The sequence below is a fragment of the Haematobia irritans genome, chromosome 3, assembly GCF_050003625.1.
Source record: "Haematobia irritans isolate KBUSLIRL chromosome 3, ASM5000362v1, whole genome shotgun sequence".
Lineage (NCBI taxonomy): Eukaryota > Metazoa > Arthropoda > Insecta > Diptera > Muscidae > Haematobia > Haematobia irritans.
This window is the reverse complement of record NC_134399.1, coordinates 180,728,534-180,753,607: the sequence shown is the minus strand read 5'-3', so window position 1 is coordinate 180,753,607 and position 25,074 is coordinate 180,728,534.

The window sequence follows — 25,074 nt, the reverse complement described above, 5'->3', positions numbered from 1 at the left end:
ATTATTGCCAAAGACTCCATGTGTCTATCTCGTCTCCTTCTGGGTGTTACAAACATATGCACTAACTTATAATACCCTGTTCCACAGTGTGGCGCAGGTTATAACAAAAAAAAAGTACAAGTTGTGCCTTTAGAACAACTTTCATTTTTTTTGCTAGGTATTTATAGACTCCTCTATATAAACCGATCAAGAACTGCAATGACTTAATCTGCCTTTTTTAACAGGGTCTTTATGTGGACTAACTTATAGTTAAGAAGACAAATTTCTAAGATTCCTAGGCGTCAACAACTGTCACCACAATCAAAGTAGTTCGATTGTGGATGACAGGCTTTAGTAGAACTGTGTACACAATTCATCGTAGAGGGTACATAAGATTCTGCCTGGCCGAATTTTCGGTGGTATATACTTTTTATCTTATAACTAGAGAGAGAGAGAGAGAGAGACAAGGTGACCATGTGGTACTTAAGCCGGTTTACCCAACCATCTGTTTATTTCAAGGCTAATTGTTCTTGGAAAAACATTGTCCACGACTTTGCCTCTCCGCCAGCTAAACTTTTCCAAACTCAATTTGTTCTTTACTTATATTAAAATATTACACAAGTATCCATACGAGAATTTGTTTTTCTCCTCAAATAAAATATTTGATTACTTAGTCCTTGAAAACATCTGAATCTAACAACCAATCTAATTGCCACCATTATCCAATTCCAGTTTTATTCTTTTACCGCCTTAGTTTTTTGGTTTATTTTCTCTTGTCAAAGCAATTATCTCAAAACGAAACTGACCTAGACCAGTTTTTGTTCTAATGGCCTGTCAGAGATCCATAAAAAATCCCCAAAAAACACCAAAACACTTTTTCTACAAACCTGACCATAACGTCCATAAATATTCGGCTAGCAACACCTGTACCCATCTGGCCAGAAACCTGATGAGTTATGAAACTTAGCGTGAAAATATATAGTAGTTCAAATCTTATGTAATTTTTCATGTTAATATTTTAATGTGATCATAAAATATGAGTGTGTATGTACGAGTAGGTATGTGAGCTATATTTGCCAGAAAAAGTTTTCTTAAATTTTCCCAAATTTTGTTTTTGGATTTTCCTAAGCTTTAACATACACTGAAACTTGGATGCTTTTTTTCTTTATATGAAAAAAAAAACAACAAACTGAGAGGAAAATCGCCAAAAGCCACACGCTACAAAAAAGTGCCATGTTCGAATGAACAGGCATTTGTAGTTGGCGTTTGATTTGATTTATGGTTAGCGATTATTTTCTTAATTTTTGTTGGTGTACTGGGACTACTCCATGGTTCCTGTGAACACAGAGCTGTTTCTTTTTTCAGTGAAACAGTTTGTTATGTTTAGGCATTCAGGCCTGTTTTTTGGACTTTGCTAGTGTTTGTACATAAATAAATCCTGGGTGCAAGAGGGAAATGGTGGAGAAATGAAACATTTTATTGTTGTTGAGTTTTTATTGGATTTGTTGATGTGTGTTTCCTTGTTTCTGCTTTTAGTTTTATTTTTTGTTTTGGATGATGGATTTTTTCTTTCGTTACTACTGTCAGTATCTGGTTATTGTTGCTAATATTATTTTATTATTGTTCTGGACGTGTTTTTTCTATTAACCTTGAAGAGGTCTACTTCTTTTAATATTTATAGTAAATTGGGTTATTGGATTCATGGGTCTATGCATATGAATTCATGGAATTTCTGAATTTCACCTTGAAATAAGAGGAAATCTTTTATTAAAGCCTAATACATTTATAGATGAAGCCTAATATTAGATTTGGTTTGTTTTTGGAAATTTCTAGCATAAATGTGGATAATAATATGTGCTACAAATAGAGAACTAATTGAGTTGAAATCATTATCAATTAGTGACTTATATCGATGGAAATAATTTGATTAATACTTTCCAATACGGATTTCTGATAGAATGTGGAACTAGATACGCAACAATAAGCTTCGTTACCCAGCAAAAAATTTGGAAGTTCTTCCTAAGGCACAACTTTAAAAGCACTTCCAGAAGATGCACTCCCAATGATGTTCTTTATTTTAACTACCCAGGAAGTTCTTTTAATTCAATTTTTAATAACTTGGTTTTTTCCTACTTTTAATGGATAATTTTAACTTTTTTTGTTTCAAATAGGTTAAAAACACTGTAAGAAAAACATAAAATGGTACAAATCATTTAAATTCTATCGAAAAAAAAAATGCTAAATCCAATCTGAAAAAATTTTGAATTTTTGAAAATATTTGAGGTCAAACGTTTCCGACATTCGTTAGGATCCATTAAAAATTATAAAAAATTATAAAAATTATTTATGTGACAAAATATCACAAAATTTTTTAATTTACATCCAAAACATTGAATTCGGATCACACCTAAAGAAGTGATGCAAATTCAGTGCAATGGATGTTGAAATGGAGGACTTCCGTCCTATGACAAGCCCATGTTAAATTCATCGCTTCTGAGTCAATTTTGCACCACTTCCGGATCCAAAAAGCACATTTTTATTACTTTTTTGGCGACACTTTTTTTGCTGGGTACATATGGAAATTGGTGGACGAAGGAAATAGTGGAGCAGTTGGGATCTTTTTTGACTTATCAAAAGCTTTCGACATGATTGAAACAGAAATTACGTTTTATATGGCATCCACGTTTACGGCCGAGGGGCGTTCCTTCCTCGTATTCATCGTATTACTGGAATCAAAATAAATATCGAAAATTATCGGGAAAATGGTCTAAAGACAATATTGCAGCCAAAGGAGGAGCAAAATTCCCCAAGCGTGAACCAAGAACTGCTTAAAAAAAGGCCCATATCTACCACAATATGGTCACCAATATCGAATTCTATTTTCTTACAGAGTTTTAACATCCCAGCAAAATACAAGTATATACGGCCGTAAGTTCGGCCAGGCCGAATCTTATGTACCCCCCACCATGGATTGCGTAGAAACTTCTACTAATGACTGTCATCCACAAGCGAATTGTTTGGGTTGGGTAATACCTGCCGATGACAACGTATCTAAAAACATCTTAACATCGTCTTCTAAACTGTAAGTTAGTTCATGCGGGGTATATATTAAACAAAAACGGCCGATTAAATACGTATATAATTCAGTCTGACAAAATTTTCTATAGAAATAAAATTTTGACACGCTTTTCTACAGTAATAAAATTTTGACAAAATTTTATATAGAAATAAAATTTTGGTGGATTATTTTTGGCGATTTGGACCAATTTTTGTGTGATTGGCCAACGGTTATATATAACTATAGACCGATATGGACCACTTTTTGCATGGTTATTAGAGACCTTACACTAACCCCACGTAACAAATTTCAACCAGATCGGATGAATTTTGCTCCTCCAAGAAGTTCCGGAGGTCAAATCTGGGGATCGGTTTATATGGGGGCTATATATAATTATAGACCTATATGGACCAATTTTTGCATGATTATTACAGACCATATACTAACAACACGTACCAAATTTCAATCGGATCGGATGAAATTTGCTCCTCCAAGAAGCAACGGAGGTCAACTCTGGGGATCGGTTTATATGCTGGCTATATATAATTATGGACCGATATGAACAAATTTTTGCATGGTAATTAGAGACAATATACTAACACCACGTACCAAATTTCAACCGAATCGGATGAATTTTGCTCCTTCAAGAGGCTCCGGAGGTCAAATCTGGGGATCGGTTTATATGGGGGCTATATATAATTATAGACCGATATGGACCAATTTTTGCACGGTTATTAGAGACGATATACTAACACCACGTACCAAATTTCAAGCGGATCGGATGAATTTTAATATTTTAATTTTAACTTTTTTGTTTCAAATGAATTAAAAACAGTGTAAGGTTATAACATAAATCCTTACTCTGTTTTTAATGGTACAAATTATTACAATTTCGTATCGAAAAAAATGCTAAATCTTGTCTAAAAAATTACGAATTTTTGAAAATATTTGAGATCAAACGTTTCAGACAAGCGTTAGAATTAATTAAATTAAAATTAATTAAAAATCATAAAAAGTTCAATTTTTTTTATTTGGAAAAATATTACACAATTTTTTAATTCACATCCAAAACACTAAATTGGACTGGGAAATTATTCCGACAATTTCTCAGTACTATGTAGCTGCCCTAGTGGTTCTTGTTTTTATTTTTCCAGCAAGAAACGTAAAAAACAAAATAAATCCATTAAAATTCCTCTCTATGTTATTAATCTGCAAAAGAACACATTCAATTATACTTCTCTTACAAACAATGACACAAAAAATTATACTTCCCCATATTGTGTTTTACTTTAAGCTAAAGTCAAAGAAAATAAATTTTCTCCATTTGCAAATTTAAAGCTGTAATTGTGAATATCCATACACAATGAAACAAAAAAAAAATTCAATTATTTTTCATAGAAATTTACAACCATTACAAAATTAAAATCTTCTAAAGTTCTAGCAATCATTTGCTCGGGCTCTATTGTAATTTTCGTACATAATACATATAAGGCTGTATATGAGCTAAAAAGGGGAAAAGGAGGTATGGATAACGACAAAATTACGTAAAAGTTCTTACATATATTCAAGTCTACTTAGCCTTGAACTTGGTGGATAAAATGATGGAGAAATATTCAACGACGAGGAAAAGAAGAACTTTTGTATATAGGACATCGTAAATAGAAATAAGGGTAAATAAGAAATTAATTTTTCTTTTGCCACATTAAAACAATTGAAATGAATTTTCGTTACGCTCTTGACTTTGGTCAAAAGCTTTGGTGTGCGGGTATGTGTGTGCGAGTGTGGCATTTTCACTTGCCTGAGAAATCCACAAAGAACCACCACAATTGTGGTGTAAAAATGAAGCTATCTTAAATGTGGGAATAAATGCGGGATATTGCCATTATTTTTTTGTTTTTGCCATAATATTTTTATCAATGAAACTCCAAGAAATTGGATTAAGGTATACATTAAATTGCTTATGGCAAATTTATGTCAAGCTGAATAAGCGATTGAGATGAGAAGAACAATTAAAGTTGAATTAAACGATAATGGTTCCAAATGTTGGAAAATTTAACCACTTTGCCCGAAATTTGAAATAAATAAATTTCTGTTTATACGAAAATTTAACTAAGTTTTATTTCATTTCCTAAATTTCTGTATTACGTTATAGAAATAATGCAAGACTTTACTCACCTTAATTAAGTACCATTTACGCAATTTTTCCTCAACACAAAAAAAAAAGTAAAAATGACCAAAAGTAAAGAAGGAAATATTGGCCCCAAAATTATTTTGTGTTTTTATAAATAGTTGGATATATGCTTTAAATAAGGGAAATTTCTATGTATTTATAATATAACAAGTAAGTCGGACGGGCCGACTAAATATAATATAAAATTTGGTTAGACTTCTAAAAACTGTCTAGACTTCAAAATTAAGACGGCTAATGTGCTGGGGAGGAACACATTGTTAGTAAAAAATAAATATGGGAAACATTTAAATCGCAAGCAATTTATAGGCAATTTCGCAAAAGTGTATTTATGATTTATTGGTCGATATATATGTTATGACTTAGCAGCAGAGAATAAAGACGTCAAGCCGCCGACCAATTTTTGTCGACGGCTTGACGTCTAAGCCAATATAAATTTGTCCATTTGGGGGCGGACAATTATCCATTATAAAATCAATTTGAAGTCAAGCCGCCGACAAATTTTTGTCGACGGCATGTATTTTTTTTTTAAATTTAAAGCATATCAGAGAAAAACTCCGGCATCTGAGGCCATATAAGTGCATATCGGGCGAAATATATATGGGAACTATGTCTAAATCTGAAACGATTTCAACCAAATTAGACGCACTTTACTACACTATCAATTGCACTCCTTGTGCAAAAATTTAAAGCAAAACAAACTGAAATTCTGGCTTCAGAGGCCATATTAGTAGATATCGGGCGAGAGATATATATGGGATCTATATCTGAAACTGAACTGATTTCTGTCAAAATCAATTGGGTTCTCTTCTGACCAAAAACGCATACTTTTGCTAAATTTGAAGTCGATTGGGCTTAAATTGCGACCTAGTTTAGGTTAGGTTAGGTGACAGCCCGATGTATCAGGCCCACTTAGACTATTCAGTCCATTGTGATACCACATTGGTGAATTTCTCTCTTATCACTGAGTGCTGCCCGATTCCATGTTAAGCTCAATGACAAGGGACCTACTTTTTATAGCCGAGTCCGAACGGCGTTCCACATTGCAGTGAAACCACTTAGATAAGCTTTGAAACCCTTAGAAATGTCACCAGCATTACTGAGGTGGGATAATCCACCGCTGAAAAACTTTTTGGTGTTAGGTCGAAGCAGGAATCGAACCCACGACCTTGTGTATGCGAGGCGGACATGCTAACCATTGCACCACGGTGGATCCCAAAAATTGCGATCTAGACTTTGATTACAAAAATGTGTTCACAGACAGACGGACATGGTTATATCGACTCAGGGACCGGTTCTGAGCAATATTGCCAAAGACACCATATGTCTATCTCATCTCCTTCTGGGTGTTGCAAACATATGTACTAACTTATAATGCCAAAATTATTTTGCATTTTTATACAATTTTTGAGATATGCTTTAAATAAAGAAAATTTCTATGTGTCTGAAATACAAATAAGGTAATTTTATTATCAATTTAAAAAATGGGATTTTTTTTGCATAGAGCCCTTTTTTCCAAATCTGGCTCGATTAAAACTGGGATATAACGTTCTACTCCACTTCAACTTGGCTGATGTAAAGGAGTGACGGATATTTTTTAAGTCGTTGAACATGAAGAATACATGACCATATTGGTAAAAATCAGGCTATACTGCAGCAACGCTGATTTGGACGGAAACGATATGTCCATTGGTATACACATTTATTTTGACCCCACGGCCATCGGCCATCGGCCATCACGGCGATCCAGAGCAATACCATTGGCAAAGCTTGAGTTCTGATGGCCCATTGAAGGTGCAAATGTTCAGCTGATCTGCTTGGCTAATAAACACCGACCATTTTGTTTGTTCACAAGTTCTTCCTCCTGATCACCTCTTAGAGCATTTTTGCCACAAAGTGTTGTTTGATCGCAAACACACAAAATGGTTATCGAAATCAGACCGAGAAAATAACATTGTTGCAACAAACATGTTACATGTCTACCGTCCACAAATAACATTTAGTTCCAGAACTTGATAATATTCTTATATAGGTGCATAAACTCGGGAAAAGTCATTTATTTCATTTAATTCTTCAATTGACATCCTTTTTTCGCCGATTTTTTGATAAAGATCAAAACATTTTCAATAGTCTAAATTCTCAATGACTCTGAGTCTAAACTTTACCGTTAATATAACTAAATTTGTTCCTGACTTATAGCAATAAGTCAAATAAACACCAAGAAAAAGGTCCAGTTAGGTCATATCACTTTATCCTGGCTCCCGATTGGTATTGTCTTCATAGCAGATAACATTTCTATTGACTTTGTGGAGCAAATTAGACTAAAATTGCTCTTATATAAATATATGTATTTCGAAAAAAAGTTGCCTTTATTATATAGTCTTTCCTTTCTCACTTAAATTCCATTTTTATACCCTCCACCATAGGATGGGGGTATATTAACTTTGTCATTCCGTTTGTAACACATCGAAATATTGCTCTAAGACCCCATAAAGTGTATATATTCTGGGTCGTGGTGAAATTCTGAGTCGATCTGAGCATGTCCGTCCGTCCGTCTGTTGAAATCACGCTAACTTCCGAACGAAACAAGCTATCGACTTGAAACTTGGCAAAAGTAGTTGTTATTGATGTAGGTCGGATGGTATTGCAAATGGGCCATATCGGTCCACTTTTACGTATAGCCCCCATATAAACGGACCCCCAAATTTGGCTTGCGATTGCTCTAAGCGAAGAAAATGCCATCCGATCCGGCTGAAATTTCGTACATGGTGTTAGTATATGGTCTCTAACAACCATGCAATAATCAGTCCATATCGGTCCACTTTTTCGTATAGCCCCCATATAAACGGGCCCCCAAATTTGGCTTGCGATTGCTCTAAGCGAAGAAAATGCCATCCGACCCGGCTGAAATTTGGTACATGGTGCTAGTATGTGGTCTCTAACAACCATTCAAAAAATGGTCCATATCGATCCACTTTTACGTATAGCCACCATATAAACGGACCCCCAAATTTGGCTTGCGATTGCTCTAAGCGAAGAAAATGCCATCCGATCCGGCTGAAATTTGGTACATGGTGTTAATATATGGTATCTAACAACCATGCAAAAATTGGTCCATATCGGTCCATAATTATATATAGCCCCCATATAAACCGATCCCCAGATTTGGACTCCGGAGCCTCTTAGAGGAGCAAAATTCATCCGATCCGGTTGAAATTTGGTACATGGTGTTAATATATGGTCTCTAACAACCATGCAAAAATTGGTCCATATCGGTCCATAATTATATATAGCCCCTATATAAACCGATCCCCAGATTTGAACTCCGGAGCCTATTAGAGGAGCAAAATTCATCCGATCCGGTTGAAATTTGGTACATGGTGTTAGTATATGATCTCTAACAACCATGCAAAAATTGGTCCATATCGGTCCACTTTTACGTATAGCCCCCATATAAACGGACCCCCAAATTTGCGATTGCTCTTAGAGAAGCAAATTTCGTCCGATCCGGCTGAAATTTGGTACATGATATTAGTATATAGTCTCTAAGAACCATTCAAAAATTGGTCCATATCAGTCCATATTTATATATAGCCCCTATATAAACCGATCCCCAGATTTGAACTCCGGAGCCACTTGGACGAGCAAAATTCATCCGATCCGGTTGAAATTTGCAACGAGGTGTTAATATATGGCCGCTAATAACCATGCCAAAATTGGTCTAAATCGGTCTATAGTTATATATAGCCGATCCCCAATCACACAAAAGTTGGTCCATATCGGTTCATAATCATGCTTGCCACTCGAGAAAAAATAATCTAGCAAAATTTGTCGAAATTTTATTCCTATAGAAAATTTTGTCAAATTTTATTTCTATAGAAAATTTTGGCAAAATTTTATTTCTGTAGAAAATGTTGTCAAAATTTTAATTCTATAGAGAATGTTGTCAAAATTTTAATTCTTTTGAAAATTTTGTAAAAATTTTGTTTCTATAGAAAATTTTGTCCAAATTTTACTTCTATAGAAAATGTTGTCAAAATTTTATTTCTATAGAAAATTTTGTCAAACTTAATTATATAAGTATGTAATCGGCCATTTTAAGTTTAATATATACCACGTATAGACTATGTGGTATATATTACGGTATTAGGAAGTTTTAAGATACCTTGTCATCGGCAAATGTTACCGCAACCCAAGTAAATCGATTATGGATGACAGTCTTCAGTAGAAGTTTCTACGCAATCCATGGTGGAGCGTACATAAGCTTCGGCCTGGCCGAACTTACGGCCGTATATACTGGTTCGACTTTATTCACTTTTATCCCATTGTTCTCTTTACATCAATACTGCAATATAATTGATTGCATTTTATAGCAAATAAATTACCACCCTCAAGAAGTTAAAGGATCCACATATGTTTTTTTATGTTACATTAACATCAATCCATCCCTCACAATTACTTGTTGCATGAAGTTTTTCTGTGCAATTTATTCTATTAAAAAACTGCATGATACAATTTACTCATACTTCCGTCCTTTTTAAGGTTACTATCAAAGTTCTGCACAACTTTAGCGAAGGACATACATCAAGGACATTTGGTAGCGTATGCTATATTTTATGTCCAATTAACCAAGCAACTTAATAAAATTATTTCCTGAATATTCAATGTTGAAATGTAATCAAAAGTTACAACTTGTGCATGTTTAAGTTGTTACAAAAATAATTGCATAAAATCTATGTGGAGCGGAAAAAATTATTATGCTGATGTACAAAAAGAAAAACAAATATGTTATGTCGGGTCAAAAGTTCGGCTAGAACGAAGTTTAAATGCCCAACTTCATGGATGAAATATAATTTTTTACAATTGAATATATACAGAATTTCCGGTGGGTTTGATGACAGATACCCTCCTATTTAAGCAGATCTTAAGTTCTCGAAATTAAAGTTTCTACATAGAGACTATATCAGAATCTGGATTTTTACAAACCATTTTAGCTTGAGTTTTAGAGGGATGTGGAATAATTCCTTTCCAATGACTTGGAATCTGAATTCTACAGATTTTCACCCGCATTACTCGAATGAGCAAGAGAAGTAAAATCATGAAGTAAATATTAATTCTACTTTGATGTGATTTGAAAGATCAGTGTGCTTTCTAATACCTCAAGAAATTAAATCGGGCGACTGGTACATATGAGGATTAAATCAAAGACTTTACAAACCAAATATGATAAACCTCTTCATATTTCTAATATACATCTAGAATTACAATTTAAAGACAATCGGATATAAATTGTCGTGTCTAAATTACCAAGAATTCTAAATAAGGATAGATATGAACCAAATTTGACACCGGCCTTTGTGGACCTAAAATACCTCTAGATTTCGTATTTCAGGCAAATTATAGAAGCATTGAGGTATCAAAAAGTCTTCTCGACCTTCTTTGATCTCCCAAGTTGATCAACGAAGGTCAACAAAAACGGACCATATTACGCCAAAGTGGAAAAAGTTGCGGTATCTAGAACCTCAAGAAGTCACATAAGGAGGTTTATAAAAAAACATGGACCGATACATACGCTAGTTAGCATACCTATTTTCGGATCTAATATATGTTACCTCTAGATATCAATTTTGAAGAAAATCGTATAAATTGGTATTACTAGAAGCCCAAGAATTAAATTTGGGAGTTTAGTCTATGTGAGGCTATACCGAACCATGAATCGATGCACATCATATTTAGCAGACCTTTTTTTGGAACAAAACATTCCTCCAGATTTCCAATTTATGACAAATCGCAAAAAAATTGCGGTATCTAGAAGCCTAAGAAGCCAAATCAGCAGACCAGTCTATATGAGGGCTCCCACGGGAGCCACCGTGGTGCAATGGTTAGCATGCCCGCCTTGCATACACAAGGTCGTGGGTTCGATTCCTGCTTCGACCGAACACCAAAAAGTTTTTCAACGGTGGATTATCCCACCTCAGTAATGCTGGTGACATTTCCGAGGGTTTCAAAGCTTCTCTAAGCTTTGGACTCGGCCATAAAAATGAGGTCCCTTGTCATTGAGTTTAACATGGAATCGGGCAGCACTCAGTGATAAGAGAGAAGTTCACCAATGTGGTATCACAATGGACTGAATAGTCTAAGTGAGCCTGATACATCGGGCTGCCACCTAACTTAACCTAACCTATATGGGGGCTGTACCGAAACAGAGACAGGTATAAATAAAATTTTCACAAAATTTTAACACAATTTTTTATGCAAATAAATTTTGACAAACTTTTTTACAGAAAAAAAAAAATTCTATAGCAATAAATTGTTTACAAAATTTTCTATAGAAATAAAATTTGTAAAAAAATTTAATTTTGACAAAATTGTCTATACAAACATAATCTTGACAATATATACTACAGAAATAAAAAACTGATAAGATTTTCTATAGAAATAAATTATTTGCAAGACAATCTATAGAAATAAAATTCTAACAAAATTTTATAATAATATAAAATTCTGACAAATTTTTTACAGAAATAAAATTTTCTATAGCAATAAAAATTAAAAAAAAAAATCTATAGAAAAAAAATGTTTAAAAATTTCAATTTTGACAAAATACAAATAAAATCTTGACACTAGATCCTACAGAAATAAAAATTTGATACATTTTTCTATAGAAATAAAATTTAGACAAAGTTTTGTATAGAAATAAAATGTTGACAAAATTTTCTATAAAAAGAAAATTTTGACAAAATTTTCTATATAAATAAAATTTTGGAAAAAATTTCTATAGAAATAAAAATTTGACATTTTCTAAAAAAAAATTTGGAAGAATTTTTATAGAAATTAAAATTTGGAAACATTTTCTATACAAATAAAATTTTGACAAAATTTTCTATAGAAATTAAACTTTGTCAAAATGTTGTATAGAAATAAAATTTTGATAAAATTTTCTATAGAAATAAAATTTTGACTAAGTTTTCTATAGAAATAAAATTTTGACTAAATTTTCTATAGAATTAAAATTTTGACAAAATTATTTATAAAAATGAAATTTTTATAAAATTATTTATAGAAATAAAAATTTGACAAAGTTTTTTTTTTATAGGAATAAAATATTAAACAAATTTTTCTATAAAAATAAAATTTTAACAAAATTTTCTATAGAAATAAAATTTTGATAAAATTTCCTATAGAAATAACATTTTGACAAAATTTTCTTTGGAATAAAATTTTGGAAAACTTTTCTATATAAATAAAATTTTTACAAAATTTTCTATTGAAATAACATTTTATTTTCGCAAAATTTTCCATACAAATAAAATGTTGACGAAATTTCTATAGAAGAATTTTTACAAAATTATTTATAAATAAACATTTGACAAAAAAAAAATTTTATAGGAATAAACTGTTAAACAAATTTCTCAAAAAAATAAAATTTTGACAAAATTTTCTATATAAATAAAATTTTGATAAAATTTTCTATAGAAGTAAAATGTTGACCAAGTTTGCTATGGAAATAAAATGTTGACAACATTTACTATAGATATAAAATTTTGCCAAAATTTTCTATAGAAATGAAACACAGCGATATAAAATAAAATTTTAAAAATAAAATGTTTAAAAAATTTTAATTTTGACAAAATTGTCTACACAAATAAAATCTTGACAATATATACAGAAATAAAAATTTGATAAGATTTTCTATAGAAATAAATTTACAAGATTATCTATAGAAATAACATTATGACAAAATTTTATAATAAAATAAAATTCTGACAAATTCTGAGAAATAGAATTTTCTATAGCAATAAAAGTTTAAAAAATTTTTCTATAAAAAAAATGTTTAAAAATTTTTAATTTTGACAAAATTGTTTATACAAATAAAATCTTGACAATATATACTACAGAAATAAAAATTTGATAAGATTTTCTATAGAAATAAATTATTTACAAGATAATCTATAGAAATAAAATTCTGACAAACTTTTTTACAGAAATAAAATTTTCTATAGCAATAAAAATTTAAAAAAAGTTCTATAGAAAAAAAGTTTAAAAAATTTAAATTTTGACAAAATTGTTTATACAAATAAAATCTTGACAATAGATCCTACATAAATAAAAATTTGATAATATTTTCTATAGAAATAAAATGTTGACAAAATTTTCTATAGGAATAAAATGTTGACAAAATTTTCTATATAAAGAAAATTTTGACAAAATTTTTATAGAAATAAAATTTAGACAAAGTTTTGTATAGAAATAAAATTTTGACAAAATTTTCTATAGAAAGAAAATTTTAACAAAATTTTCTATAGAAATAAAATTTTGGAAAAATTTTCTATAGGAATAAAATTTTGACAACATTTTCTACAGAAAAAATAAAAATTTGGAAAAACTTGTATAGAAATAAAAATTTGGCAAAATTTTCTATACAAATAAAATTTTGACAAAATTTTCTATAGAAATGAAACTTTGTATCGAAATATAATTTTGATAAAATTTTCTATTGAAATAAAATTTTGACAAAATTTTCTATAGAAAGAAAATTTTAACAAAATTTTCTATAGAAATAAAATTTTGGAAAAATTTTCTCTAGAAATAAAATTTTGACAACATTTTCTATAGAAAAAAAAAAATTGGGAAAAAATTGTATAGAAATAAAAATTTGGAAAAATTTTCTATACAAATAAAATTTTGACAAAATTTTCTATAGAAATGAAACTTTGTCAAAACTTTGTAACGAAATATAATTTTGATAAAATTTTCTATTGAAATAAAATTTTGACAAAATTTTCTATAGAAATAAAATTTTGACAAAATTTTGTATAGAAAGAAAATTTTAACAAAATTTTCTATAGAAATAAAATTTTTACAACATTTTCTATAGAAAAAAATTTTTGGAAAAATTTTCTATAGAAATAAAAATTTGGAAACATTTTCTATATAAATAAAATTTTGACAAAATTTTTTATAGAAATAATATTTTATTTTCACAAAATTTTTCATACAATTAAAATTTTGACTAAATTTTCTATAGAAATAAAATTTTGACAAAATTATTTATAGAAATGAAATTTTGATAAAATTATTTATAGAAATAAAAATTTGACAAAAAAATTTTTATATGAATAAAATGTTAAACAAATTTTTTTTATAAAAATAAAATTTTGACAAGATTTTCTATAGAAATAAAATTTTTGTTTTGTTATTGTTGGTTTTGTTCTTTAAGCATTGTTGTTGTTTTTATTGCAGCTTTAAACCATACATTGACTAAACTACAAGTGTTGCTTAACCAACAGAGGAAAAGAATGTTTGTCAAATTTATTTGGGCAAAGCCCTATAGACTGCAAGATGGTTGGATGGACGCACGTTTCGGAATTACCACATTCCTCATCAGCATCCTCTACTTGCAGCAAAACTGTCAACCAATTATCAGAATAAATTCAGGCAGTTCATTAAACCCAACAATGAACCACACTTGAACCTCCCGAAAAAAGGTTTATTTAATATTATTAGTTTTTCTTTAGAAATAAAAATTTGACAAAAAATGTTTATAGGAATAAACTGTTAAACAAAGTTTTCTAAAAAAATAAAATTTTGACAAAATTTTCAATAGAAATAAAATTTTGACAATATTTTCTATATAAATAAAATGTTAATAAAATTTTCTATACAAATAAAATGTTTACCAAGTTTGCTATAGAAATAAAATGTTGACAACATTTACTATAGATATAAAATATATCGCTTATCGATCACAGAGAGCAGATGTGTTCTTGATCAGGGTACATTTTTAAGAGGATCTACCAAATACCGTTGGTGAGGGATGTGGGGTAATTACAACAAATGGACTGGAATAGATACGGAAATTACTAGTGTTACGAATCTACAGAAAACCCCATCATACCCTCATATTATGGTAAACGGTAACAAAAGAACGTTTCTTTAGCAAACCAACGAATAAAATATGAAATTGAATTTTTGTTGTTGTAATTCTAGCGAAAATGATGTCGTTACAGTCAACTACTATAATAGGGGGGCATAAAAATATTCATAAATTTAAGTGAAGTTATAAATTATGAAACAGCAAAGGTTTTATTCGTGAAGTAGTTTACTATTTGTCGTATTTCGAAATTGTTTCCTATTCCACTTTCTAAAAAAAAAAACAGCAACATTGAGAGAGCAGAGAGATAGGTAGACAGGGAATGCTAGCATGGCAAATAGTTTCATATTAAATATGAAAACCTTGCATAACAACATTGTTTTTGTTACAATGAATACCACCATTGTGGCTATATTTGTGAGTGTGATGATGATAACGTTTTGATGGTTTGTTGTTGTTGTTGGTGAGTACCACTATTACCAAGGAAAAGGAAATGAAACAATAACTGTTGGCATTTCCGGTGTCATAAAACTACTGCAAATAACTTCAAAGCTGACGAGCAAAATATTCATAAACTTTAGTAACGTTTCGTCGATAGAGAAAAAGGAAAAAGTATAAAACCGGAAATATGCGTTTTGTTTTTTTTTTCCTCTCCCGTTTTCTGCATACATCACAGGAAAGTGTTTTGGAAGGTGGATAGTTATGTGGAAAAGTTTTTATGGTTCCACCACATATACCAAAAATTGTATATGCGTTTCTTGGTAGTTTGAGGTCACTTTAGTTTATGGGAAAAATATACGAACTGGTTATAACAAATGTGTTTTTGTACCAAATGGATCATTGATAAAATCATAATGAAACGAAAAACGAGTTTGTGGTAAAAACATAACCCCGGGGCGTTAAAGGGTCGTTTAAGTAATGAAGCCAATAAGGATTTAATGTTTAGCTGACCGATTTAATGTTAAGCTCAATGACAAGGGACCTTCATTACGAGCCAAAGATCCTTCTTCTTAGAAATAGACATTTTTGAGGTTTTATAAAATTAAAATTAAGCTACAATTTTAAGTTCAATTTTTGCGATAAACTAACTAAGTAATCTAAAGGGTGATGCGGTCAAAATTTGGTCAATATAAACTTGACGTATTTCTTTCAATTTTGCATTTAAAAAACCTGAACACCCCTCATTTTGAGGGTGTGTGTGTAGAATGTTGCTCCTATTTTGATTTTGGAATTCACTCTTCAGTTGTCAAAATGCCGTCCAAGCAAGGAGAGCAGCGTATCTAAATTTTGCTCGCGCATCGCGAAAATCCGAGCTACTCGCACGCAAAGCTCGCACGCAAAATCGCTAAAAGTTGCCAAATCAACCGTTACAAATATAATTAAAGTGTTTGGGAAACGTTTGTCGACAGCCAGGAAGTCTGGATCGGGAGGAAATCGAAAACCGGAAGCCGCTGAGACGACAAAGAGAGTTGCCGGTAGTTTCAAGCGAAACCCTAACATCTCTCTCCGAGATGCCGCAAATAAGCTGGGTGTATCGTCTATAACCGTGCATCGAGCCAAAAAACGGGCCGGACTGTCGACTTACAAGAAGGTAGTGACTCCAAATCGCGATGATAAACAAAATACGACGGCCAAAGCGCGATCCCGGAGGCTGTACACGACGATGCTGACGAAGTTTGACTGCGTGATAATGGACGACGAAACCTACGTCAAAGCTGACTACAAGCAGTTTCCCGGACAGGAGTTTTATACGGCAAAAGGAAGGGGAAAGGTAGCAGATATTTTCAAGTACATAAAACTGTCAAAGTTCGCAAAGAAATATCTGGTTTGGCAAGCCATCTGTAGCTGTGGCTTCAAAAGCAGCATTTTCATAGCTTCCGCGCATGTCAACCAAGAAATTTACGTGAAAGAGTGTTTGAATAAACGTCTGCTGCCTTTCCTGAAGAAACACGGTTGTTCCGTACTGTTTTGGTCGGATTTGGCATGTTGCCATTACGGTAAAAAGGCCATGGAGTGGTACGCCGCCAACAACGTGCTGGTGGTTCCCAAGGACAAGAACCCTCCCAACACGCCAGAGCTCCGCCCAATTGAGAAATACTGGGCTATTGTCAAACGGAACCTAAAGAAGACCAAAAAAACTGCTAAGGACGAGCAGCAGTTCAAGGCAAACTGGCTTTCTGCGGCGAAGAAGGTGGACAAGGTGGCTGTACAAAATCTGATGGCAGGTGTCAAGCGTGAGGCCCGGCAATTCGGATTTAGAAAAGCGAAAGCCTAACTGAATATTTTTCCTGAATTTTATACTAATTGAACTTGAAAAAGAAATTTAATTTGATTTTTTAAATAAACGATTTCACCGATTTACACGCGTTTTCCCTTGACCAAATTTTGACCGTACACCCTTCATGTGCAAATAAATGCCAGTTTAAAAATGCTAAGTATCTTTATTTCAAGGGAAATTTGGCTTGCTTTAAAGACCTTCGACTTTAACGTAAATTTAAAGAAACCCGTTTTTAAAGTAAATATAATTTTATTTTATACATTCATTTTTAAGAAATTTTTCTTTAATATTCTAAATATTACGTGAATATTTTTTCAGTGTAAAAACGGTTTGAAATACTCAGAAATGTCACCAGAATTACTGGGAGGGGATAATCACATTTTGGGGCACCTTCTGGTGCTAAAACTAGAATTTTTTTTATAGATCTAGAATCTTGAGTTGTCTCCATATATGGAAATTTCAATTTGAACTTCGGCAACAACAAATCTTCTTGATATTTCTATATATTAAATTTATAGTTTTACATGTGAATTACAATTCAAAACATTAAAAAAAAAAAATTATATTCCATACCCACATCAGACATTTGTAATATATCAACTCTGATTCTCTCTTCATTCCTATGAAACGTATAGTACGTTTAAAATATTTTATGAAAATATATTTCAAATAATTGTATGCCAAAATGTAAGCCCACCCAAATGGCGCCTCGTTCATTCGTGTGTACAGATGTTGATTTAATTAGAATCCATTATGCGTAACCACCGTCTGGTATAAAGTATTTGCAAAACAATCACATCAATTTAACCGCAAATAATTAAATATTGTACATTTCAAATGGGGGAAATCTCAACAAAGATACTCAGAGTATTTCATAGAATTTAAGAACAAAAGATAAATTATAATTGCGAGAAATTTAAGAAGCTGCGAACCATAAAATATTTAGTGTAGTTAATTGGAAATTGCTGAATTCTGTAATGGCATATTTGAATGCATTAGGGTATATGAAATATGTATGTATGAATATAATATGAAACTTTATGCAGAATCGTTGCAATAATATTTTATCTAAACTCTTTGAATAGAATATTAATACCAATAATACACAATTAATATTTTTTTAGCTGAGAAGGCACTATTCCTGGTAGGACCCAAAGATTGACGGACCCGGCTTAATAGTCGGTCAATTTAAAATACATATTTTCATTTTAAATCTTCACTACCCTAATAATTATTTTATAAATATACCAATTTTAAAGCCAAATTACCCAAATTTTGAGGACAAACCTCAATCAATGAAGAGTTTGTCAACTTTTGGCCAAGTTTTGTATAACCGAAATGTGTCTTCTGAGCTACGTAAAATGACATTCGTACTTCAAGCGCAGAAAACTATTGTGTTTACGAACGACACTATTTTTTCAGTATTGGTCAGTTGCTCCATTTAAATTCTTCGGCTTTTAGACATCACAATTTTTATACGATTTGTTTGGAATTGGGAATAGAGAAGCATTTTTGGTCCATAAAGGGACATGTCAACTTTAGGGTATATGCTCTGAACAAAATTGTCGTGAGGCCAAAGATTTCATGTTTCCTAGCCAAAGAAGCTAATAATTATGCTACTTGTTTGCTCTTAAATTTGGTTTTTGTGTAGGTACTTGATACTAGGTTATGTTATGTGTAGTGATAGCCTGTTTCATATTGTGATGGAAAAGCTTTGAAGCACTTAGAAATATTACCAGCATTATTGAGAGGAAGAAAATCCACAACTAAAAAAATTTTAGTGTTTGATCCATAGATTGAACCCATGACCCTTAGTTTGCAATGCTGATTTTAATATTTTTTTAAATATTATTGTTCGTGAATTTTAATATAAACAAAATGATCACATTTCAATAGAATACCCATCTTAAAATAGGGTCTAAGGACAAAACGCTTACATTGAAAAGATGATCGAAATCGGGGGACGAATAAGAAAACTACCATTTAAAAACGGTAAACTGATTGTCACAGACAGATAGAGAATTCATCTTATAATTCAAGAGTTAATCTTAGAATTTAACCCATTTTATATACTCTATCCTATGACTGGTCGAAGTTCTACACACAGTTGGTAGAATTCTACCACAAATGGTAGATTTTTTTACTGTTTTGTAGATTGGTAGAATTTTTGATGTTTTGGTAGATTTTGCAAAATATTCCTCTCCAATTAAGCGGTACTTAAATATTATATAGAAATAAAATATTGACACAATTTTCTATAGAAATAAAATGTTGACACAATTTTCTATAGAAATAAAATTTTGACAAAATTTTGTCAAAATTTACAAAATTTTCTAAGGAAATAAAATTAAGACAACATTTTCTATGGACATACAAATTTGACAAAATTTTCTATACAAATAAAATTTTGACAAAATTTTTTTATGGGAGTAAAATTTTGACAAAATTTTCAATAAGAATAAAACTTTGACAAAATAATCTATAGAAATAAAACCTTGACAAAATTATCTATAGAAAAAAAAAATTGTGACAAAATTTTCTAAAGGAATAAAACCTTGACAATGTTATCTATAGAAATAAAATGTTGACAACATTTTCTATACGAATAAAATGTTGACAAAATGTTCTCTAGAAATAAAATTTTAACAAAATTTCTATAGAAATAAAATTTTGACAAAATTTTCTGTAGAAATAAAATTTTGACAAAATTATCTACAGAAATAAAATTTTGACAAAATTTTCTGTAGAAATAATATTTTGCCAAAATTTTCTACAAAAATAAATTTTTAACAACATTTTCTATATGAATAAAATTTTGACAACATTTTCTATAGAAATAAAATTTTGACAACATTTTCTATACGTATAAAATTTTGACAAAATTTTCTATAGAAATAAAATTTTGACAATATTTTCTAGGAAATAAAATTTCGTCAAAATTTTATATAGATATACAATTTTCACAAATTTTTCTATAGAAATAAAGTTTTTACAAAATTTTCTATAAAAATAACATTTTGACAATATTTTCTATAGAAATACAATTTTGACAAACTTTTGTATAGAAATACAATTTTGGCAAAATTTTCTTTGGAAATAAATTTTTGACAAAATTTTCTATAGAAATACAATTTTGACAAAATTTTCTATAGAAATAAAATTTTGACAAAATTTTCTATAGAAATAAAATTTTGACAAAATTTTCTATAGAACTAAATTTTTGACTAAATTTTATATAGAAATACAATTTTGATAAAATTTTCTATAGAAATAAAATTTTGACATAATTTTCTAGAGAAATAAAATTCTGACAAAATTTTTTATAGAAATAAAATTTTGACAAAATTTTCTATAGATTTTATATTTTTACAAAATTTTCTAAACAAAATACAATTTGACAACATTTTATTTAAAAAAAAAATTTTAAAAATCTTCTATACAAATAAAATTTTGACAAAAATTTCGATAGAAATAAAATTTATCATTGTTGTTGTTTTTTGATTTCAGGTTAAAACCATGCATTGACTAAACTACACTTGTAGTTTAGTGAACTGCCTGAATTTATTCTGATAATTGGTTGATAGTTTTGCTGCAAGTAGAGGATGCTGATGACGAATGTGGTAATTCCGAAATGTTCGTCCATCCAACCATCTTGCAGTCTATAAGGCTTTGTCCAAATAAATTTGACAAACATTCTTTTCCTCTGTTGGTTAAGCTACACTTGTAGTTTAGTCAATGCATGGTTTTAAGCTGAAATCAAAAACAACAACAATGGTTAAAAGAAAAAAAACCAACAATAACAAAACAAAACGAATGCCAAAAAATTGACAAAATTTTATATAGATACAAAATTTTCAAAAATTTTTCTCTAGAAATAAAGTTTTCACAAAATTTACTATAGAAATAACGTTTTGACAAAATTTTTAATACAAATAGAATTTTGACAAAATTTTCTATGGCAGTAAAATTTTGACGAAATGTTCTATAGAAATAAAATTTTGAGAATATTTTCTATAGAAATAAGATTTAAACAAAATTTTCTATACGAATAAAATTTTGGCAAAATATTCTATAGAAATAACATTTTCGCAAAATTTTCCATATAAAATAACGTTTTGACAAATTTTCTGTGGCAGTAAAATTTTGACAAAATTTTCTATAAAAATAAAATTTTGACAAAATTTTCTATAGAAATAATTTTTTGTCAAAATTTTCTATACGGATAAAATTTTGTCAAAATTTTCTATAGAAATAAAATTTTGACAAAATTTTCTATAGAAAAAAATTTTCACAAATTTTTCTCTAGAAGAAAAGTTTTCACAAAATTTTCTATAGAAATAACGTTTTGATTGACAGTTTCTATGGCAGTACAATTTTGAAAAAATTTTCTATAGCACTAAGATGTCAACATTTTCTATATAAATAACATTTTCACATAATTTTCTATAAAAATTAAATGTTGACAAAATTTTCTATAGAAATAAAATTGTTACAAAATTTTCTATGGGAATAAAACTTTCACAAAATTATCTATAGAAATAAAATTTTGACAACATTTTCTACAGATATAAAATGTTGACAAAATTTTCAATACGAATAAAATGTTGACAAAATTTTCTATAGAAATAAAATTTTGACAATATTTTCTATAGAAATAAAATTTTGACAAAGTTTTCTATAGAAATAAAATTATGACAAAATTTTCTATAGAAATAAAATTTTGACACAATTATCTATAGAAATAAAATTTTGACAACATTTTCTATTGCAATAAAATGTAGACAAAATTTTCTATAGCAACAAAATATTGACAATATTTTCTAGGTAATAAAATTTCGTCAAAATTTTCTATAGAAATAAAATTTTGACAAAATTTTATACAGATATAAAATTTTCACGAATTTTTCTCTAGAAATTAAGTTTTCACATAATTGTATATAGAAATAACGTTTTGACAAAATTTTCAATACAAATGGAATTTTGTTAAAAATTTTCTATGGCAGTAAAATTTTGATAATTTTCTATAGAAATAAAATTTTGACAACATATGTAGAAAATGTTTCTATGGCAGTAAATTTTTAACAAAATTTTCTATAGAAATAAAATTTTGACAAAATTTTATATAGAAATAAAATTTTCACAAACTTTTCTCTAAAAATAAAGTTTTCACAAAGTTTTCTATAAAAATAACGTTTTGATTGAAATTTTCTATAATAATTGGTTGATAGTTTTGCTGCAAGTAGAGGATGCTGATGAGGAATGTGGTAATTCCGAAACGTGCGTCCATCCAACCATCTTGCAGTCTATAGGGCTTTGCCCAAATAAATTTGGCAAACATTATTTTCCTCTGTTGGTTAAGCTACACTTGTAGTTTACTCAATGCATGGTTTTAAGCTGAAATCAAAAACAACAACAATGGTTTAAAGAAAAAAACCAACAATAACAAAACAAAACGAATGAAAAAAAAATTGGCAACATTTTTTATAGAAATAAAATTTTCGCAAAATTTTCTATAGAGATAAACTTTTCACAAAACTTTCTATAGAAATAATGTTTTGATAAAATTTTCAATAGAAATAGAATTTTGACAAAATTTTCTATGGTAGTAAAATTTTGGCAAAATTTTCTATAGCACTAAAATGTTGACAACATTTTCTATATAAATAAAATTTTGACAAAATTTTCTATAGAAATAAAATTTTGACAAAATTTTCTATAGAAATAAAATTTTGATAAAATTTTCTATGAAAATAAAATATTGACAATATTTGCTTTAAAAATTAAATTTTCACAAAATTTTCTATAAAAAAAATATTTGACAAATAGGAGGTATCACTCATTCGAAGAAAAAATTAATCAAAAACTTCCAAAAAAATTTGTTTTTTTAATTTGGTAGACTTTTAATAAAATTGTTTTCATATTTTGGAAGATTATTTTTAGCGCGAGGGGCGGTCGTGCTCCCAACCCAATATTCAAATTCTTGCTATTATGAAGTTTATTGTTTGACATCATCAGCTTTAGAATGTGTTAATTACATCTAATAATTATGACAATATTTCTTTTATTCAAACATATTATCCTTAGTCGGTTGCAAAACCATTAACTTCACAAAACCCTTAAATTATATCATAAAATCTATACTTAAGTAAATCTATAGAATTGAAAGATGACAGTTTGTTAAACAAATATTTATTTTGGTTTTATATTTAGTCTACCTGTTGGTGTCGTTTACGTTTGTTTGTAAAGCTTATCACTTTATTAACTATAGACCATTTTAAATGGCTTTAGTTACCAGTTTGATATCTAAAACCCCACTACTATTACTAGTCCATAGACACATACACACATTTACCCTTAATTTCCGTAAAATACAAGCCAATGTTTATTTAAGTGATTTCATTGTTCCTGGGTTTCTTGATAGAATAAAAAAAAAACTCAACATAAAATCCTAAAACAGGTCATATGCTTCCTTTAAATTCCCACCAAAAAAAGAAATAATTTTTGCCCATTTGGTGATGATGGGGAGACACCGACAAGACCAACCATATACAAAGTTCTTTTGAAACATCATTAATATTTATTCAGGATATGCTTTTAAAAATATTTTAATGGTTGACCTAAAGTACCTCACGGATTTAGAGAAAATCAAACAAAGCTCAGAAGCTATAAGCGAACAAAAGTGAACTAAAAAAATAAAACCACATCGTACAATCGCGCTTTGTATAACAAAACACCTCAAAGAACAACAATAAAAAAGGAACGCAGAACTCCAACTCACAAAAAAAGCCCAACAATATCACAAAGGGAAAAGTTCCCAAAAATGCAAGTAAATTTAAAATTCAAATTTAGCACGCCATGCAATGTGTAGTATGAATATGACTTTAAAATGACTTTTGTTTTGGGATAAATGAGAAAGAGGAGAAAAAGAATTTTTTGGAAAGTTTTATTTTGGCATATGTTAGATGTGACCAAAAACGTGCTATTTTAGAAATCGTTCTTAAGCAGCACTAAGGTTATTTGCTGTGCCTCTTTCGATCGCGGGATGTTCCAACTTCTATAACAGTTGTGACTAGGTGACAAACTTCCACTGAGGACATTAGCACGACAACATTACAACCAAACTAAAGTGAATTATTTTTATGAAATATAATAATTAAACAAAATGAATAGAACTGTAAATATATAGTAAAGAAAATAAAAAAACCAGTCAAACATAATAAGTGTTAATTATTTCAAAACAGGCAAAGTGTGGTAAAAATCGGACGGACATCAGTGACATTTACAGAGGTCAAAATTGACCTTAAATCGACAGTGAAAAATTGAAAGTTCTAAGAAGTCACTCCCATAAACACCCCATATAAATTTAGTGGGAATTTACTCCCCCACTAAACAGTTACTATATTAATTTTAGTCCCCGTGCAAAATATCACCTAAATCGGAAAATCAGGAGCTATATCTAAATTTGAACCGGTTTCAACCAAAATTGGTATGCGTATCCAAAACCTTAATTCTACTCCCTGTGCAAAGTTTCAAGTAAATCGGAATGAAACTTTGGTCTCTTATATGAGTCAGAGTAGAATTTTGGCCACTGTGATTATATGAGTGAAAATCGGGCGAACGATACACATGGGAGCTATGTCTAAATCTGAACCGGTTTCAATCAAATTTAGCGCACGTGACTATACTACTAATTGTAC